The sequence below is a fragment of the Chiloscyllium punctatum genome, chromosome 49 (genome assembly GCF_047496795.1).
Source record: "Chiloscyllium punctatum isolate Juve2018m chromosome 49, sChiPun1.3, whole genome shotgun sequence".
Lineage (NCBI taxonomy): Eukaryota > Metazoa > Chordata > Chondrichthyes > Orectolobiformes > Hemiscylliidae > Chiloscyllium > Chiloscyllium punctatum.
This window is the reverse complement of record NC_092787.1, coordinates 34,892,474-34,911,939: the sequence shown is the minus strand read 5'-3', so window position 1 is coordinate 34,911,939 and position 19,466 is coordinate 34,892,474. Positions and strand designations below refer to the sequence as shown.

Genomic DNA, 19,466 nt, shown 5'->3' with positions numbered 1-19,466 from the left:
TTAAGGCACCAGGGTAAAGTAGGAATTGCGTCTCCGTGATGTGGTTCACTTCAGACTCACGCGGATCGAACTTTTCAAAACTCTCAGATGTTTTCATACTCAATCTTAGGTGTTCAATAATCTTCTTCACACGTGAAGTCAAAGAAATTCGAAATTGTTCCCCAACCACCGCAAGTGGCCGCTGGGGTGACTCACCGGGGTATAACTTTTCAAAACTCTCAGCTTTTTTCATTCTTAATCTTAAGTGTTCAATAATCTTCTTCACACGTGAAGTCAAAGAAATTCGAAATTGTTCCCCAACCACCGCAAGTGGCTTTCTCTCACTGTTAAATTCCCTCCTGAGGAACCGAGGGTTGCAGGCACATAATTCTTTGAAATTTGAGGTACACGTAGACACGTTGTTTGAAGGTCACCACTCAGCCTCCGATGATCCAGGGAAAACAGCCCAAGACTGTTCACCCGCGGCCTTTAGCTCAAGTCCTTTAAACCTGGCAACATCCATGTAAATCTTTTCTGAACACATTCACATCGGAAGGCTTGAGAGGGGTATAGGACAAATGCTGGCATACAGACGAGGTTAGATTAGGATATCTGCTCGGCATGGACCGATTGGAGCGAAGGGTGTGTTTCTATTTGTCTGTGATGCCAAAACTCAGAGCAAGATCAACTTCTGGAACTTGGTGCCGAAGATAAGATCAGTAATTGAGGCTAACCGAGAATGAGATTATAAGGTTTCTACTGACTAAAGACCTCAATGGCTCAGAGAACAATCGAGGAAAATGTTGAAAATGCATTTTTCATTATCAATCCAGTTTAGCACTGTGTAATGAAGCCAATTCCTCAAATAAGTGAGGAACCAGATGTGAATACAACCGGAAAATCTTACATCACAGCCAATTTCTCAATCGCTGAGGTATAACTCGCGATATTGCGAGGCCCGCGACGGCGCGGCTCCAGTGGCGCAATCGGTCAGCGCGCGGTACTTATATGTCAGTGTTTCTGCGTGCGTAATGCCGAGGTTATTAGTTAGAGCCTCACCTGGAGCAGTTTTATCTACTCGTGACCAAAGAGTCTCTTGGAAAATTCCAGTTTCTCTGGTTTGGCAAATGTCATTTCCTGAGAAAGGTCTCGGCAGTCAAACAACGTATCCTGGGAATATTTGAAACGTCAAGACATATCTGGGCAGGAACGTCAATCGGTAACCTTGTTCAGCTCAAAAATGCTTCCAATCAGCGGTCTGCTTGATTTAAATTGCCGGCAAGCCCTGTTTAGTTGGTATTTCTTTATTCAACTGGCTACAAACTCACACAGGTCGATGTCGTAATCAAAAAGGAATTAGATTGATCTCATTGAACCGTGTGAATGTTATATTCGGCTTTGCTTGGAACATTTGTCTGATTAAAATAAAGATCTGCTGAGAAGAAGAGGATCAAAATGCAAATAAGACGGAACCTTGTTTGTGGGTTTCTTGGGCGGAGATCAGAGTGTACGAAATGGACCTAGCATCATCTGAATGTGATCAAACCTTTAAGGCACCAGGGTAAAGTAGGAATTGCGTCTCCGTGATGTGGTTCACTTCAGACTCACGCGGATCGAACTTTTCAAAACTCTCAGATGTTTTCATACTCAATCTTAGGTGTTCAATAATCTTCTTCACACGTGAAGTCAAAGAAATTCGAAATTGTTCCCCAACCACCGCAAGTGGCCGCTGGGGTGACTCACCGGGGTATAACTTTTCAAAACTCTCAGCTTTTTTCATTCTTAATCTTAAGTGTTCAATAATCTTCTTCACACGTGAAGTCAAAGAAATTCGAAATTGTTCCCCAACCACCGCAAGTGGCTTTCTCTCACTGTTAAATTCCCTCCTGAGGAACCGAGGGTTGCAGGCACATAATTCTTTGAAATTTGAGGTACACGTAGACACGTTGTTTGAAGGTCACCACTCAGCCTCCGATGATCCAGGGAAAACAGCCCAAGACTGTTCACCCGCGGCCTTTAGCTCAAGTCCTTTAAACCTGGCAACATCCATGTAAATCTTTTCTGAACACATTCACATCGGAAGGCTTGAGAGGGGTATAGGACAAATGCTGGCATACAGACGAGGTTAGATTAGGATATCTGCTCGGCATGGACCGATTGGAGCGAAGGGTGTGTTTCTATTTGTCTGTGATGCCAAAACTCAGAGCAAGATCAACTTCTGGAACTTGGTGCCGAAGATAAGATCAGTAATTGAGGCTAACCGAGAATGAGATTATAAGGTTTCTACTGACTAAAGACCTCAATGGCTCAGAGAACAATCGAGGAAAATGTTGAAAATGCATTTTTCATTATCAATCCAGTTTAGCACTGTGTAATGAAGCCAATTCCTCAAATAAGTGAGGAACCAGATGTGAATACAACCGGAAAATCTTACATCACAGCCAATTTCTCAATCGCTGAGGTATAACTCGCGATATTGCGAGGCCCGCGACGGCGCGGCTCCAGTGGCGCAATCGGTCAGCGCGCGGTACTTATATGTCAGTGTTTCTGCGTGCGTAATGCCGAGGTTATTAGTTCGAGCCTCACCTGGAGCAGTTTTATCTACTCGTGACCAAAGAGTCTCTTGGAAAATTCCAGTTTCTCTGGTTTGGCAAATGTCATTTCCTGAGAAAGGTCTCGGCAGTCAAACAACGTATCCTGGGAATATTTGAAACGTCAAGACATATCTGGGCAGGAACGTCAATCGGTAACCTTGTTCAGCTCAAAAATGCTTCCAATCAGCGGTCTGCTTGATTTAAATTGCCGGCAAGCCCTGTTTAGTTGGTATTTCGTTATTCAACTGGCTACAAACTCACACAGGTCGATGTCGTAATCAAAAAGGAATTAGATTGATCTCATTGAACCGTGTGAATGTTATATTCGGCTTTGCTTGGAACATTTGTCTGATTAAAATAAAGATCTGCTGAGAAGAAGAGGATCAAAATGCAAATAAGACGGAACCTTGTTTGTGGGTTTCTTGGGCGGAGATCAGAGTGTACGAAATGGACCTAGCATCATCTGAATGTGATCAAACCTTTAAGGCACCAGGGTAAAGTAGGAATTGCGTCTCCGGGATGTGGTTCACTTCAGACTCACGCGGATCGAACTTTTCAAAACTCTCAGATGTTTTCATACTCAATCTTAGGTGTTCAATAATCTTCTTCACACGTGAAGTCAAAGAAATTCGAAATTGTTCCCCAACCACCGCAAGTGGCCGCTGCGGTGACTCACCGGGGTATAACTTTTCAAAACTCTCAGCTTTTTTCATTCTTAATCTTAAGTGTTCAATAATCTTCTTCACACGTGAAGTCAAAGAAATTCGAAATTGTTCCCCAACCACCGCAAGTGGCTTTCTCTCACTGTTAAATTCCCTCCTGAGGAACCGAGGGTTGCAGGCACATAATTCTTTGAAATTTGAGGTACACGTAGACACGTTGTTTGAAGGTCACCACTCAGCCTCCGATGATCCAGGGAAAACAGCCCAAGACTGTTCACCCGCGGCCTTTAGCTCAAGTCCTTTAAACCTGGCAACATCCATGTAAATCTTTTCTGAACACATTCACATCGGAAGGCTTGAGAGGGATATAGGACAAATGCTGGCATACAGACGAGGTTAGATTAGGATATCTGCTCGGCATGGACCGATTGGAGCGAAGGGTGTGTTTCTATTTGTCTGTGATGCCAAAACTCAGAGCAAGATCAACTTCTGGAACTTGGTGCCGAAGATAAGATCAGTAATTGAGGCTAACCGAGAATGAGATTATAAGGTTTCTACTGACTAAAGACCTCAATGGCTCAGAGAACAATCGAGGAAAATGTTGAAAATGCATTTTTCATTATCAATCCAGTTTAGCACTGTGTAATGAAGCCAATTCCTCAAATAAATGAGGAACCAGATGTGAATACAACCGGAAAATCTGACATCACAGCCAATTTCTCAATCGCTGAGGTATAACTCGCGATATTGGGAGGCCCGCGACGGCGCGGCTCCCGTGGCGCAATCGGTCAGCGCGCGGTACTTATATGTCAGTGTTTCTGCGTGCGTAATGCCGAGGTTGTGAGTTCGAACCTCACCTGGAGCAGTTTTATCTACTCGTGACCAAAGAGTCTCTTGGAAAATTCCAGTTTCTCTGGTTTGGCAAATGTCATTTCCTGAGAAATGTCTCGGCAGTCAAACAACGTATCCTGGGAATATTTGAAACGTCAAGACATATCTGGGCAGGAACGTCAATCGGTAACCTTGTTCAGCTCAAAAATGCTTCCAATCAGCGGTCTGCTTGATTTAAATTGCCGGCAAGCCCTGTTTAGTTGGTATTTCTTTATTCAACTGGCTACAAACTCACACAGGTCGATGTAGTAATCAAAAAGGAATTAGATTGATCTCATTGAACCGTGTGAATGTTATATTCGGCTTTGCTTGGAACATTTGTCTGATTAAAATAAAGATCTGCTGAGAAGAAGAGGATCAAAATGCAAATAAGACGGAACCTTGTTTGTGGGTTTCTTGGGCGGAGATCAGAGTGTACGAAATGGACCTAGCATCATCTGAATGTGATCAAACCTTTAAGGCACCAGGGTAAAGTAGGAATTGCGTCTCCGGGATGTGGTTCACTTCAGACTCACGCGGATCGAACTTTTCAAAACTCTCAGATGTTTTCATACTCAATCTTAGGTGTTCAATAATCTTCTTCACACGTGAAGTCAAAGAAATTCGAAATTGTTCCCCAACCACCGCAAGTGGCCGCTGGGGTGACTCACCGGGGTATAACTTTTCAAAACTCTCAGCTTTTTTCATTCTTAATCTTAAGTGTTCAATAATCTTCTTCACACGTGAAGTCAAGAAATTCGAAATTGTTCCCCAACCACCGCAAGTGGCTTTCTCTCACTGTTAAATTCCCTCCTGAGGAACCGAGGGTTGCAGGCACATAATTCTTTGAAATTTGAGGTACACGTAGACACGTTGTTTGAAGGTCACCACTCAGCCTCCGATGATCCAGGGAAAACAGCCCAAGACTGTTCACCCGCGGCCTTTAGCTCAAGTCCTTTAAACCTGGCAACATCCATGTAAATCTTTTCTGAACACATTCACATCGGAAGGCTTGAGAGGGATATAGGACAAATGCTGGTATACAGACGAGGTTAGATTAGGATATCTGCTCGGCATGGACCGATTGGAGCGAAGGGTGTGTTTCTATTTGTCTGTGATGCCAAAACTCAGAGCAAGATCAACTTCTGGAACTTGGTGCCGAAGATAAGATCAGTAATTGAGGCTAACCGAGAATGAGATTATAAGGTTTCTACTGACTAAAGACCTCAATGGCTCAGAGAACAATCGAGGAAAATGTTGAAAATGCATTTTTCATTATCAATCCAGTTTAGCACTGTGTAATGAAGCCAATTCCTCAAATAAGTGAGGAACCAGATGTGAATACAACCGGAAAATCTTACATCACAGCCAATTTCTCAATCGCTGAGGTATAACTCGCGATATTGGGAGGCCCGCGACGGCGCGGCTCCAGTGGCGCAATCGGTCAGCGCGCGGTACTTATATGTCAGTGTTTCTGCGTGCGTAATGCCGAGGTTATTAGTTCGAGCCTCACCTGGAGCAGTTTTATCTACTCGTGACCAAAGAGTCTCTTGGAAAATTCCAGTTTCTCTGGTTTGGCAAATGTCATTTCCTGAGAAAGGTCTCGGCAGTCAAACAACGTATCCTGGGAATATTTGAAACGTCAAGACATATCTGGGCAGGAACGTCAATCGGTAACCTTGTTCAGCTCAAAAATGCTTCCAATCAGCGGTCTGCTTGATTTAAATTGCCGGCAAGCCCTGTTTAGTTGGTATTTCTTTATTCAACTGGCTACAAACTCACACAGGTCGATGTCGTAATCAAAAAGGAATTAGATTGATCTCATTGAACCGTGTGAATGTTATATTCGGCTTTGCTTGGAACATTTGTCTGATTAAAATAAAGATCTGCTGAGAAGAAGAGGATCAAAATGCAAATAAGACGGAACCTTGTTTGTGGGTTTCTTGGGCGGAGATCAGAGTGTACGAAATGGACCTAGCATCATCTGAATGTGATCAAACCTTTAAGGCACCAGGGTAAAGTAGGAATTGCGTCTCCGGGATGTGGTTCACTTCAGACTCACGCGGATCGAACTTTTCAAAACTCTCAGATGTTTTCATACTCAATCTTAGGTGTTCAATAATCTTCTTCACACGTGAAGTCAAAGAAATTCGAAATTGTTCCCCAACCACCGCAAGTGGCCGCTGGGGTGACTCACCGGGGTTATAACTTTTCAAAACTCTCAGCTTTTTTCATTCTTAATCTTAAGTGTTCAATAATCTTCTTCACACGTGAAGTCAAAGAAATTCGAAATTGTTCCCCAACCACCGCAAGTGGCTTTCTCTCACTGTTAAATTCCCTCCTGAGGAACCGAGGGTTGCAGGCACATAATTCTTTGAAATTTGAGGTACACGTAGACACGTTGTTTGAAGGTCACCACTCAGCCTCCGATGATCCAGGGAAAACAGCCCAAGACTGTTCACCCGCGGCCTTTAGCTCAAGTCCTTTAAACCTGGCAACATCCATGTAAATCTTTTCTGAACACATTCACATCGGAAGGCTTGAGAGGGATATAGGACAAATGCTGGCATACAGACGAGGTTAGATTAGGATATCTGCTCGGCATGGACCGATTGGAGCGAAGGGTGTGTTTCTATTTGTCTGTGATGCCAAAACTCAGAGCAAGATCAACTTCTGGAACTTGGTGCCGAAGATAAGATCAGTAATTGAGGCTAACCGAGAATGAGATTATAAGGTTTCTACTGACTAAAGACCTCAATGGCTCAGAGAACAATCGAGGAAAATGTTGAAAATGCATTTTTCATTATCAATCCAGTTTAGCACTGTGTAATGAAGCCAATTCCTCAAATAAGTGAGGAACCAGATGTGAATACAACCGGAAAATCTGACATCACAGCCAATTTCTCAATCGCTGAGGTATAACTCGCGATATTGGGAGGCTCGCGACGGCGCGGCTCCCGTGGCGCCATCGGTCAGCGCGCGGTACTTATATGTCAGTGTTTCTGCGTGCGTAATGCCGAGGTTGTGAGTTCGAGCCTCACCTGGAGCAGTTTTATCTACTCGTGACCAAAGAGTCTCTTGGAAAATTCCAGTTTCTCTGGTTTGGCAAATGTCATTTCCTGAGAAATGTCTCGGCAGTCAAACAACGTATCCTGGGAATATTTGAAACGTCAAGACATATCTGGGCAGGAACGTCAATCGGTAACCTTGTTCAGCTCAAAAATGCTTCCAATCAGCGGTCTGCTTGATTTAAATTGCCGGCAAGCCCTGTTTAGTTGGTATTTCTTTATTCAACTGGCTACAAACTCACACAGGTCGATGTAGTAATCAAAAAGGAATTAGATTGATCTCATTGAACCGTGTGAATGTTATATTCGGCTTTGCTTGGAACATTTGTCTGATTAAAATAAAGATCTGCTGAGAAGAAGAGGATCAAAATGCAAATAAGACGGAACCTTGTTTGTGGGTTTCTTGGGCGGAGATCAGAGTGTACGAAATGGACCTAGCATCATCTGAATGTGATCAAACCTTTAAGGCACCAGGGTAAAGTAGGAATTGCGTCTCCGGGATGTGGTTCACTTCAGACTCACGCGGATCGAACTTTTCAAAACTCTCAGATGTTTTCATACTCAATCTTAGGTGTTCAATAATCTTCTTCACACGTGAAGTCAAAGAAATTCGAAATTGTTCCCCAACCACCGCAAGTGGCCGCTGGGGTGACTCACCGGTGTATAACTTTTCAAAACTCTCAGCTTTTTTCATTCTTAATCTTAAGTGTTCAATAATCTTCTTCACACGTGAAGTCAAGAAATTCGAAATTGTTCCCCAACCACCGCAAGTGGCTTTCTCTCACTGTTAAATTCCCTCCTGAGGAACCGAGGGTTGCAGGCACATAATTCTTTGAAATTTGAGGTACACGTAGACACGTTGTTTGAAGGTCACCACTCAGCCTCCCATGATCCAGGGAAAACAGCCCAAGACTGTTCACCCGCGGCCTTTAGCTCAAGTCCTTTAAACCTGGCAACATCCATGTAAATCTTTTCTGAACACATTCACATCGGAAGGCTTGAGAGGGATATAGGACAAATGCTGGTATACAGACGAGGTTAGATTAGGATATCTGCTCGGCATGGACCGATTGGACCGAAGGGTGTGTTTCTATTTGTCTGTGATGCCAAAACTCAGAGCAAGATCAACTTCTGGAACTTGGTGCCGAAGATAAGATCAGTAATTGAGGCTAACCGAGAATGAGATTATAAGGTTTCTACTGACTAAAGACCTCAAGGGCTCAGAGAACAATCGAGGAAAATGTTGAAAATGCATTTTTCATTATCAATCCAGTTTAGCACTGTGTAATGAAGCCAATTCCTCAAATAAGTGAGGAACCAGATGTGAATACAACCGGAAAATCTTACATCACAGCCAATTTCTCAATCGCTGAGGTATAACTCGCGATATTGGGAGGCCCGCGACGGCGCGGCTCCAGTTGCGCAATCGGTCAGCGCGCGGTACTTCTATGTCAGTGTTTCTGCGTGCGTAATGCCGAGGTTATTAGTTCGAGCCTCACCTGGAGCAGTTTTATCTACTCGTGACCAAAGAGTCTCTTGGAAAATTCCAGTTTCTCTGGTTTGGCAAATGTCATTTCCTGAGAAAGGTCTCGGCAGTCAAACAACGTATCCTGGGAATATTTGAAACGTCAAGACATATCTGGGCAGGAACGTCAATCGGTAACCTTGTTCAGCTCAAAAATGCTTCCAATCAGCGGTCTGCTTGATTTAAATTGCCGGCAAGCCCTGTTTAGTTGGTATTTCTTTATTCAACTGGCTACAAACTCACACAGGTCGATGTCGTAATCAAAAAGGAATTAGATTGATCTCATTGAACCGTGTGAATGTTATATTCGGCTTTGCTTGGAACATTTGTCTGATTAAAATAAAGATCTGCTGAGAAGAAGAGGATCAAAATGCAAATAAGACGGAACCTTGTTTGTGGGTTTCTTGGGCGGAGATCAGAGTGTACGAAATGGACCGAGCATCATCTGAATGTGATCAAACCTTTAAGGCACCAGGGTAAAGTAGGAATTGCGTCTCCGGGATGTGGTTCACTTCAGACTCACGCGGATCGAACTTTTCAAAACTCTCAGATGTTTTCATACTCAATCTTAGGTGTTCAATAATCTTCTTCACACGCGAAGTCAAAGAAATTCGAAATTGTTCCCCAACCACCGCAAGTGGCCGCTGGGGTGACTCACCGGGGTATAACTTTTCAAAACTCTCAGCTTTTTTCATTCTTAATCTTAAGTGTTCAATAATCTTCTTCACACGTGAAGTCAAAGAAATTCGAAATTGTTCCCCAACCACCGCAAGTGGCTTTCTCTCACTGTTAAATTCCCTCCTGAGGAACCGAGAGTTGCAGGCACATAATTCTTTGAAATTTGAGGTACACGTAGACACGTTGTTTGAAGGTCACCACTCAGCCTCCGATGATCCAGGGAAAACAGCCCAAGACTGTTCACCCGCGGCCTTTAGCTCAAGTCCTTTAAACCTGGCAACATCCATGTAAATCTTTTCTGAACACATTCACATCGGAAGGCTTGAGAGGGATATAGGACAAATGCTGGCATACAGACGAGGTTAGATTAGGATATCTGCTCGGCATGGACCGATTGGACCGAAGGGTGTGTTTCTATTTGTCTGTGATGCCAAAACTCAGAGCAAGATCAACTTCTGGAACTTGGTGCCGAAGATAAGATCAGTAATTGAGGCTAACCGAGAATGAGATTATAAGGTTTCTACTGACTAAAGACCTCAATGGCTCAGAGAACAATCGAGGAAAATGTTGAAAATGCATTTTTCATTATCAATCCAGTTTAGCACTGTGTAATGAAGCCAATTCCTCAAATAAGTGAGGAACCAGATGTGAATACAACCGGAAAATCTGACATCACAGCCAATTTCTCAATCGCTGAGGTATAACTCGCGATATTGGGAGGTCCGCGACGGCGCGGCTCGCAATCGGTCAGCGCGCGGTACTTATATGTCAGTGTTTCTGCGTGCGTGATGCCGGGGTTGTGAGTTCGAGCCTAACCTGGAGCAGTTTTATCTACTCGTGACCAAAGAGTCTCTTGGAAAATTCCAGTTTCTCTGGTTTGGCAAATGTCATTTCCTGAGAAAGGTCTCGGCAGTCAAACAACGTATCCTGGGAATATTTGAAACGTCAAGACATATCTGGGCAGGAACGTCAATCGGTAACCTTGTTCAGCTCAAAAATGCTTCCAATCAGCGGTCTGCTTGATTTAAATTGCCGGCAAGCCCTGTTTAGTTGGTATTTCTTTATTCAACTGGCTACAAACTCACACAGGTCGATGTCGTAATCAAAAAGGAATTAGATTGATCTCATTGAACCGTGTGAATGTTATATTCGGCTTTGCTTGGAACATTTGTCTGATTAAAATAAAGATCTGCTGAGAAGAAGAGGATCAAAATGCAAATAAGACGGAACCTTGTTTGTGGGTTTCTTGGGCGGAGATCAGAGTGTACGAAATGGACCGAGCATCATCTGAATGTGATCAAACCTTTAAGGCACCAGGGTAAAGTAGGAATTGCGTCTCCGGGATGTGGTTCACTTCAGACTCACGCGGATCGAACTTTTCAAAACTCTCAGATGTTTTCATACTCAATCTTAGGTGTTCAATAATCTTCTTCACACGCGAAGTCAAAGAAATTCGAAATTGTTCCCCAACCACCGCAAGTGGCCGCTGGGGTGACTCACCGGGGTATAACTTTTCAAAACTCTCAGCTTTTTTCATTCTTAATCTTAAGTGTTCAATAATCTTCTTCACACGTGAAGTCAAAGAAATTCGAAATTGTTCCCCAACCACCGCAAGTGGCTTTCTCTCACTGTTAAATTCCCTCCTGAGGAACCGAGAGTTGCAGGCACATAATTCTTTGAAATTTGAGGTACACGTAGACACGTTGTTTGAAGGTCACCACTCAGCCTCCGATGATCCAGGGAAAACAGCCCAAGACTGTTCACCCGCGGCCTTTAGCTCAAGTCCTTTAAACCTGGCAACATCCATGTAAATCTTTTCTGAACACATTCACATCGGAAGGCTTGAGAGGGATATAGGACAAATGCTGGCATACAGACGAGGTTAGATTAGGATATCTGCTCGGCATGGACCGATTGGACCGAAGGGTGTGTTTCTATTTGTCTGTGATGCCAAAACTCAGAGCAAGATCAACTTCTGGAACTTGGTGCCGAAGATAAGATCAGTAATTGAGGCTAACCGAGAATGAGATTATAAGGTTTCTACTGACTAAAGACCTCAATGGCTCAGAGAACAATCGAGGAAAATGTTGAAAATGCATTTTTCATTATCAATCCAGTTTAGCACTGTGTAATGAAGCCAATTCCTCAAATAAGTGAGGAACCAGATGTGAATACAACCGGAAAATCTGACATCACAGCCAATTTCTCAATCGCTGAGGTATAACTCGCGATATTGGGAGGTCCGCGACGGCGCGGCTCGCAATCGGTCAGCGCGCGGTACTTATATGTCAGTGTTTCTGCGTGCGTGATGCCGGGGTTGTGAGTTCGAGCCTCACCTGGAGCAGTTTTATCTACTCGTGACCAAAGAGTCTCTTGGAAAATTCCAGTTTCTCTGGTTTGGCAAATGTCATTTCCTGAGAAAGGTCTCGGCAGTCAAACAACGTATCCTGGGAATATTTGAAACGTCAAGACATATCTGGGCAGGAACGTCAATCGGTAACCTTGTTCAGCTCAAAAATGCTTCCAATCAGCGGTCTGCTTGATTTAAATTGCCGGCAAGCCCTGTTTAGTTGGTATTTCTTTATTCAACTGGCTACAAACTCACACAGGTCGATGTAGTAATCAAAAAGGAATTAGATTGATCTCATTGAACCGTGTGAATGTTATATTCGGCTTTGCTTGGAACATTTGTCTGATTAAAATAAAGATCTGCTGAGAAGAAGAGGATCAAAATGCAAATAAGACGGAACCTTGTTTGTGGGTTTCTTGGGCGGAGATCAGAGTGTACGAAATGGACCTAGCATCATCTGAATGTGATCAAACCTTTAAGGCACCAGGGTAAAGTAGGAATTGCGTCTCCGGGATGTGGTTCACTTCAGACTCACGCGGATCGAACTTTTCAAAACTCTCAGATGTTTTCATACTCAATCTTAGGAGTTCAATAATCTTCTTCACACGTGAAGTCAAAGAAATTCGAAATTGTTCCCCAACCACCGCAAGTGGCGGCTGGGGTGACTCACGGGGTTATAACTTTTCAAAACTCTCAGCTTTTTTCATTCTTAATCTTAAGTGTTCAATAATCTTCTTCACACGTGAAGTCAAAGAAATTCGAAATTGTTCCCCAACCACCGCAAGTGGCTTTCTCTCACTGTTAAATTCCCTCCTGAGGAACCGAGGGTTGCAGGCACATAATTCTTGAAATTTGAGGTACACGTAGACACGTTGTTTGAAGGTCACCACTCAGCCTCCGATGATCCAGGGAAAACAGCCCAAGACTGTTCACCCGCGGCCTTTAGCTCAAGTCCTTTAAACCTGGCAACATCCATGTAAATCTTTTCTGAACACATTCACATCGGAAGGCTTGAGAGGGATATAGGACAAATGCTGGCATACAGACGAGGTTAGATTCGGATATCTGCTCGGCATGGACCGATTGGAGCGAAGGGTGTGTTTCTATTTGTCTGTGATGCCAAAACTCAGAGCAAGATCAACTTCTGGAACTTGGTGCCGAAGATAAGATCAGTAATTGAGGCTAACCGAGAATGAGATTATAAGGTTTCTACTGACTAAAGACCTCAAGGGCTCAGAGAACAATCGAGGAAAATGTTGAAAATGCATTTTTCATTATCAATCCAGTTTAGCACTGTGTAATGAAGCCAATTCCTCAAATAAGTGAGGAACCAGATGTGAATACAACCGGAAAATCTTACATCACAGCCAATTTCTCAATCGCTGAGGTATAACCCGCGATATTGGGAGGCTCGCGACGGCGCGGCTCCAGTGGCGCAATCGGTCAGCGCGCGGTACTTATATGTCAGTGTTTCTGCGTGCGTAATGCCGAGGTTGTGAGTTCGAGCTTCACCTGGAGCAGTTTTATCTACTCGTGACCAAAGAGTCTCTTGGAAAATTCCAGTTTCTCTGGTTTGGCAAATGTCATTTCCTGTGAAAGGTCTCGGCCGTCAAACAACGTATCCTGGGAATATTTGAAACGTCAAGACATATCTGGGCAGGAACGTCAATCGGTAACCTTGTTCAGCTCAAAAATGCTTCCAATCAGCGGTCTGCTTGATTTAAATTGCCGGCAAGCCCTGTTTAGTTGGTATTTCTTTATTCAACTGGCTACAAACTCACACAGGTCGATGTAGTAATCAAAAAGGAATTAGATTGATCTCATTGAACCGTGTGAATGTTATATTCGGCTTTGCTTGGAACATTTGTCTGATTAAAATAAAGATCTGCTGAGAAGAAGAGGATCAAAATGCAAATAAGACGGAACCTTGTTTGTGGGTTTCTTGAGCGGAGATCAGAGTGTACGAAATGGACCGAGCATCATCTGAATGTGATCAAACCTTTAAGGCACCAGGGTAAAGTAGGAATTGCGTCTCCGGGATGTGGTTCACTTCAGACTCACGCGGATCGAACTTTTCAAAACTCTCAGATGTTTTCATACTCAATCTTAGGTGTTCAATAATCTTCTTCACACGTGAAGTCAAAGAAATTCGAAATTGTTCCCCAACCACCGCAAGTGGCCGCTGGGGTGACTCACCGGGGTATAACTTTTCAAAACTCTCAGCTTTTTTCATTCTTAATCTTAAGTGTTCAATAATCTTCTTCACACGTGAAGTCAAAGAAATTCGAAATTGTTCCCCAACCACCGCAAGTGGCTTTCTCTCACTGTTAAATTCCCTCCTGAGGAACCGAGGGTTGCAGGCACATAATTCTTTGAAATTTGAGGTACACTTAGACACGTTGTTTGAAGGTCACCACTCAGCCTCCGATGATCCAGGGAAAACAGCCCAAGACTGTTCACCCGCGGCCTTTAGCTCAAGTCCTTTAAACCTGGCAACATCCATGTAAATCTTTTCTGAACACATTCACATCGGAAGGCTTGAGAGGGATATAGGACAAATGCTGGCATACAGACGAGGTTAGATTAGGATATCTGCTCGGCATGGACCGATTGGACCGAAGGGTGTGTTTCTATTTGTCTGTGATGCCAAAACTCAGAGCAAGATCAACTTCTGGAACTTGGTGCCGAAGATAAGATCAGTAATTGAGGCTAACCGAGAATGAGATTATAAGGTTTCTACTGACTAAAGACCTCAAGGGCTCAGAGAACAATCGAGGAAAATGTTGAAAATGCATTTTTCATTATCAATCCAGTTTAGCACTGTGTAATGAAGCCAATTCCTCAAATAAGTGAGGAACCAGATGTGAATACAACCGGAAAATCTTACATCACAGCCAATTTCTCAATCGCTGAGGTATAACTCGCGATATTGGGAGACCCGCGACGGCGCGGCTCCAGTGGCGCAATCGGTCAGCGCGCGGTACTTATATGTCAGTGTTTCTGCGTGCGTAATGCCGAGGTTGTGAGTTTGAGCGTCACCTGGAGCAGTTTTATCTACTCGTGACCAAAGAGTCTCTTGGAAAATTCCAGTTTCTCTGGTTTGGCAAATGTCATTTCCTGAGAAAGGTCTCGGCAGTCAAACAACGTATCCTGGGCATATTTGAAACGTCAAGACATATCTGGGCAGGAACGTCAATCGGTAATCATCTGAATGTGATCCAAACCAGGCCAGTGCCGGAGTGAGTCCCAGACCATGCCACTGTGGAATTGAAAACCCAGAACAGGTCAGTGCAGGGTTGTGTCCCAGACCAGGCCAGTGCGTGAGTGTATTCCAGACCAGGCCACTGCGGGAGTGAGTCCAAGGCCAGGCCAGGGCGGGAGTCTGTGCCAGAGCAGGTCAGTGCAGGAGTGAGTCCCAGAACAGGCCAATTGCGGGGTTGAGTCTCAGACCAGGCCAGTGCGGGAGTGAATCACAGGCCAGGCCAGCGCAGGAGTGAGTCGCAGACCAGGCCAGTGCGGAAGTGAGTCCCAGACAAGGCCAATGTGGGAATGTGCCCCAGACCAGGCCAGTTCAGGGGTGTGTACAGACCAGGCCAGAGCGGGAGTGAGTTCCGGGGACAGGCCAGTGCGGGCGTGAGTCCCAGGCCAGACCAGTGCGGGAGTGAGTCCCAGACCAGGCCTGTGCAGGGGTGTGCCCAGACCAGGCCAGAGCACAACAGGCAAGCACAAGAATGAGTCCCAGGCCAGGCCAGGGCAGTGGTGGACAGAGTCCCAGGCCAAGCCAGTGTGGGAGTGAGTCCCAGACAGGCCATTGCCGAAGTGAGTCCCAGAACAGGCCGGTGCGGGTGTGAGTCCCAAACCAGGCTAGTGTGGGAGTGTGTCCCAGACCAGGCCAGTGCGGGAGTGAGTCCCAGACCAGGCTAGTGTGGGAGTGAGTCCCAGACCAGGCCATTGCCGAAATGAGTCCCAAACCAGTTCAGTGTGGGAGTGTATCCGAGACCATGCCATTGCGGGAGTGTGTCCCTGACCAGGCCAGTGCGGGAGGGAGTCCCAGACCAGGCTAGTGTGGGAGTGTGTTCCAGACCAGGCCAGTGCAGGAGTGAGTCCCAGACTAGGACAGTGCAGGGGTGTGCACAGACCAGGCCAGAGCGTGAGTGAGTCGCTCAACAGGCAAGCACAAGAGTGAGTCCCAGGCCAGGCCAGTGGTGGAGAGAGTCCCAGGCCAGGCCAGTGTGGGAGTGAGTTCCAGACGAGGCCAATGCAGTGGTGAGTCCCAGGCCAGGGCAGTGCAGGAGTGAGTCCCAGACCAGGCCTGTGCAGGGGTGTGCCCAGACCAGGCCAGAGCGGGAGAGAATCCCACACCAGGCAAGCACGGGAGTGAGTCCCAGACCAAGCCAGTGCGGGAGTGAGTCCCAGGCCAGGGCAGTGCAGGAGTGAGTCCAGACCAGGCCAGTGCAGGGGTGTGCCCAGACCAGGCCAGAGCGTGAGTGAGTCACACAACAGGCAAGCACAAGAGTGAGTCCCAGGCCAGGCCAGTGGTGGAGAGAGTCCCAGTCCAGGCCAGTGTGGGAGTGAGTCCCAGACTAGGCCAGTGCAGGGGTGAGTCCCAGACCAGGCCATTGCCGAAGTGAGTCCCAGAACAGGCCGGTGAGGGTGTGAGTCCCAAACCAGTACAGTGTGGGAGTGTATCCGAGACCATGCCAGTGCGGGAGTGTGTCCCTGATCAGGCCAGTGCAGGAGTGAGTCCCAGACCAGGCTAGTGTGGGATTGTGACCCAGACCAGGCTAGTGCAGGAGTGAGTCCCAGACAAGGCCAGTGGAGTAGTGACTCCCAGCCCAGGCCACTGCGGAAGTGAGTCCCAGACCAGGCCAATGTGGGAATGTGCCCCAGACCAGGCCAGTGCAGGGGTGTGCCCAGACCAGGCCAGAGCGGGAGTGAATCCCACACCAGGCAAGCACGGGAGTGAGTCCCAGACCAGGCCAATGCAGGAGTGAGTCCTAGACCACGCCTGTGCGGTAGTGAGTCCCACACCAGGCAAGCACGGGAGTGAGTCCCAGGCCAGGGCAGTGCAGGAGTGAGTACCAGACCCGGCCTGTGTGAGAGTGTGCCCAGACCAGGCCAGTGCGGGCGTATGTCCCAGACAAGGCCAGTGCGGAAGTGAGTCCCAGACCAGGCCAATGTGGGAATGTGCCCCAGACCAGGCCAGTGCAGGGGTGTGCCCAGACCAGGCCAGAGTGGGAGTGAGTCCCACACCAGCCAAACACGGGAGAGAGTCCCAGGCCAGGGCAGTGCAGGAGTGAGTCACAGACCAGGCCTGTGCAGGATTGAGTCCCAGACCAGGCCAGTGCGAGAGTGAGTCCCAGACCAGGCCAGTGCAGGAGTGAATCACAGTCCAGGCCAGTGCAGGAGAGGGTCCCAGACCAGTCCAGTGCGGGAGGGTGTCCCTGACCAGGCCAGTGTCGGTGCGAGTCCCAGACCATGCCAGTGTGGAATTGAAAACCCAGAACAGGTCAGTGCAGGGTTGTGTCCCAGACCAGGCCAAAGCGGGAGTGAATCCCACACCAGGAAAGCACGGGAGTGAGTCCCAGACCAGGCCAATGCAGGAGGGAGTCCTAGACCACGCCTGTGCGGTAGTGAGTCCCAGACCATGCCAGTGAGGAAGTGAGTCCCAGACCAGGACAATGTGGGAATGTTCCCCAGACCAGGCCAGTGCAGGGGTGTTTCCAGACCAGGCCAGAGCGGGAGTGAGTTCCGGAGACAGGCCAGTGCGGGCGTGAGTCCCAGACCAGGCCAGTGCAGGAGTGTGTCCCAGACCAGGCTAGTGCGGGAGTGAGTCCCAGACCAGGCCAGTGCGGGCGTGAGTCCCAGACCAGGCCAGAGCGGGAGTGAGTCCCACACCAGGCAAGCACGGGAGTGAGTCCCAGGCCAGGCCAGTGCAGGAGTGTGTCCCAGACCAGGCTTGGGCGGGAGTGAGTCCCAGACCAGGCCAGTGCGGGCGTGAGCCCCAGACCAGGCCAGAGTGGGAGTGAGTCCCACACCAGGCAAGCACGGGAGTGAGTCCCAGGCCAGGGCAGTGCAGGAGTGAGTACCAGACCCGGCCTGTGCGAGAGTGTGCCCAGACCAGGCCAGTGCGGTCGTGTGTCCCAGACCAGGCCAGTGTGGAAGTGAGTCCCAGACCAGGCCAATGTGGGAATGTGCCCCAGACCAAGCCAGTGCAGGGCTGTGACCAGACCAGGCCAGAGCGAGTGTGAGTCCCAAAGAAGGCAAGCACGGAAGTGAGTCCCAGGCCAGGGCAGTGCAGGAGTGAGTACCAGACCCGGCCTGTGCGAGAGTGTGCCCAGACCAGGCCAGTGCTGGCGTGTGTCCCAGACCAGGCCAGTGTGGGGGTGAGTTCCAGAGCAGGCCAATGCGGGAGTGTGTCCCAGACCAGGCCAGTGCAGGAGTGAGTCCCAGGCCAGGCTCGTGTGGGAGTGTGTCCCAGACCAGTCCAGTGCGGGAAGGTATCCCTGACCAGGCCAGTGCCGGAGTGATTCCCAGACCATGCCAGTGTGGAATTGAAAACCCAGACCAGGACAGTGCGGGAGTGTGACCCAGACCAGCCCAGTGCGGGAGTGAGTCCCAGAGCCAGGCCAGTGCAGAAGTGAATCACAGGCCAGGCCTGTGGCAGAGTGTGTCCCAGACCAGGTCAGTGCATGAGTGTATTCCTGACCAGGCCAGTGCAGGAGTGAGACCCACACCAACCAAGCACGGAAGTGATTCCCAGGCCAGGGGAATGCAGGAGTGAGTCCCAGACCAGGCCAGTGCGGTGGTGATTCCCAGACCAGGCCACTGCGGAGTGAGTCCAAGGCCAGGCCAGGGCGGGAGTCAGTCCCAGAGCAGGCCAGTGCAGGAGTGAGTCCCAGAACAGGCCATTGCTGGCGCATGTCCCAGACCAGGACAATGCGGGAGTGTGTCCTAGACCAGCCCAGTGCGGGAGTGAGTCTCAGACCAGGCCAGTGCGGGAGTGAATCCCAGACCAGGCCAGTGCAGGAGTGAATCACAGGCCAGGCCAGCACGGGAGAGGGTCTCAGACCAGGCCAATGCGGGAGTGAGTCCCAGGCCAGGCTAGTGTGGGAGTGTGTCCCAGACCAGGCCAGTGCAGGAGTGACTCCCAGACCCAGCCTGTGCGAGAGTGTGTCCCAGACCAGGCCAGTGCGGGTGTGTATACCTGACTAGGCCAGTGCAGAGGTGTGCCCAGACCAGGCCAGAGCGGGAGTGAGTTCCGGGAACAGGCCAGTGCGCGCGTGAGTCCCAGACCAGGCCAGTGCGGGAGTGTGTCCCAGACCAGGCCAGTGCGGAAGTGAGTCCCAGATCAGGCCAATGTGGGAATGTGCCCCAGAGCAGGCCACTGCGGGGGTGTGCCCAGACCAGGCCAGAGCGGGCGTGAATCCCACACCAGGCAAGCACGGGAGTGAGTCGCAGACCAGGCCTGTGCAGGGGTGTGCCCAGACCAGGCCAGAGCGGGAATGAATCCCACACCAGGCAAGCACGGGAGTGAGTCCCAGACCAAGCTAGTGCGGGAGTGAGTCCAGACCAGGCCAGTGCAGGGGTGTGCCCAGACCAGGCCAGAGCGTGAGTGAGTCGCACAACAGGCAAGCACAAGAGTGAGTCCCAGGCCAGGCCAGTGGTGGAGAGAGTCCCAGGCCAGGCCAGTGTGGGAGTGAGTCCCAGACGAGGCCAGTGCAGGGGTGAGTCCCAGAC

General features: G+C 48.2%; 6 non-coding genes across 6 annotated transcripts; all 6 read left to right on the top strand.

Annotated features, from left to right (window-relative positions):
* Nucleotides 1-2,477: 2,477 nt before the first annotated feature.
* trnai-uau (transfer RNA isoleucine (anticodon UAU)) lies at nt 2,478-2,573 on the top strand. The gene is made up of 2 exons: nt 2,478-2,515; nt 2,538-2,573. It is a non-coding gene; the product is annotated as a tRNA-Ile (tRNA).
* Nucleotides 2,574-4,004: 1,431 nt separating this feature from the next.
* On the top strand, nt 4,005-4,100 carry trnai-uau (transfer RNA isoleucine (anticodon UAU)). Its single transcript has 2 exons — nt 4,005-4,042; nt 4,065-4,100. It is a non-coding gene; the product is annotated as a tRNA-Ile (tRNA).
* A 1,430-nt stretch (nt 4,101-5,530) lies between these two features.
* trnai-uau (transfer RNA isoleucine (anticodon UAU)) lies at nt 5,531-5,626 on the top strand. Its single transcript has 2 exons — nt 5,531-5,568; nt 5,591-5,626. It is a non-coding gene; the product is annotated as a tRNA-Ile (tRNA).
* A 1,432-nt stretch (nt 5,627-7,058) lies between these two features.
* Nucleotides 7,059-7,154, top strand: trnai-uau (transfer RNA isoleucine (anticodon UAU)). The gene is made up of 2 exons: nt 7,059-7,096; nt 7,119-7,154. It is a non-coding gene; the product is annotated as a tRNA-Ile (tRNA).
* Nucleotides 7,155-13,150: 5,996 nt separating this feature from the next.
* On the top strand, nt 13,151-13,246 carry trnai-uau (transfer RNA isoleucine (anticodon UAU)). Its single transcript has 2 exons — nt 13,151-13,188; nt 13,211-13,246. It is a non-coding gene; the product is annotated as a tRNA-Ile (tRNA).
* Nucleotides 13,247-14,677: 1,431 nt separating this feature from the next.
* trnai-uau (transfer RNA isoleucine (anticodon UAU)) lies at nt 14,678-14,773 on the top strand. The gene is made up of 2 exons: nt 14,678-14,715; nt 14,738-14,773. It is a non-coding gene; the product is annotated as a tRNA-Ile (tRNA).
* The last annotated feature ends 4,693 nt before the right edge of the window (nt 14,774-19,466 follow it).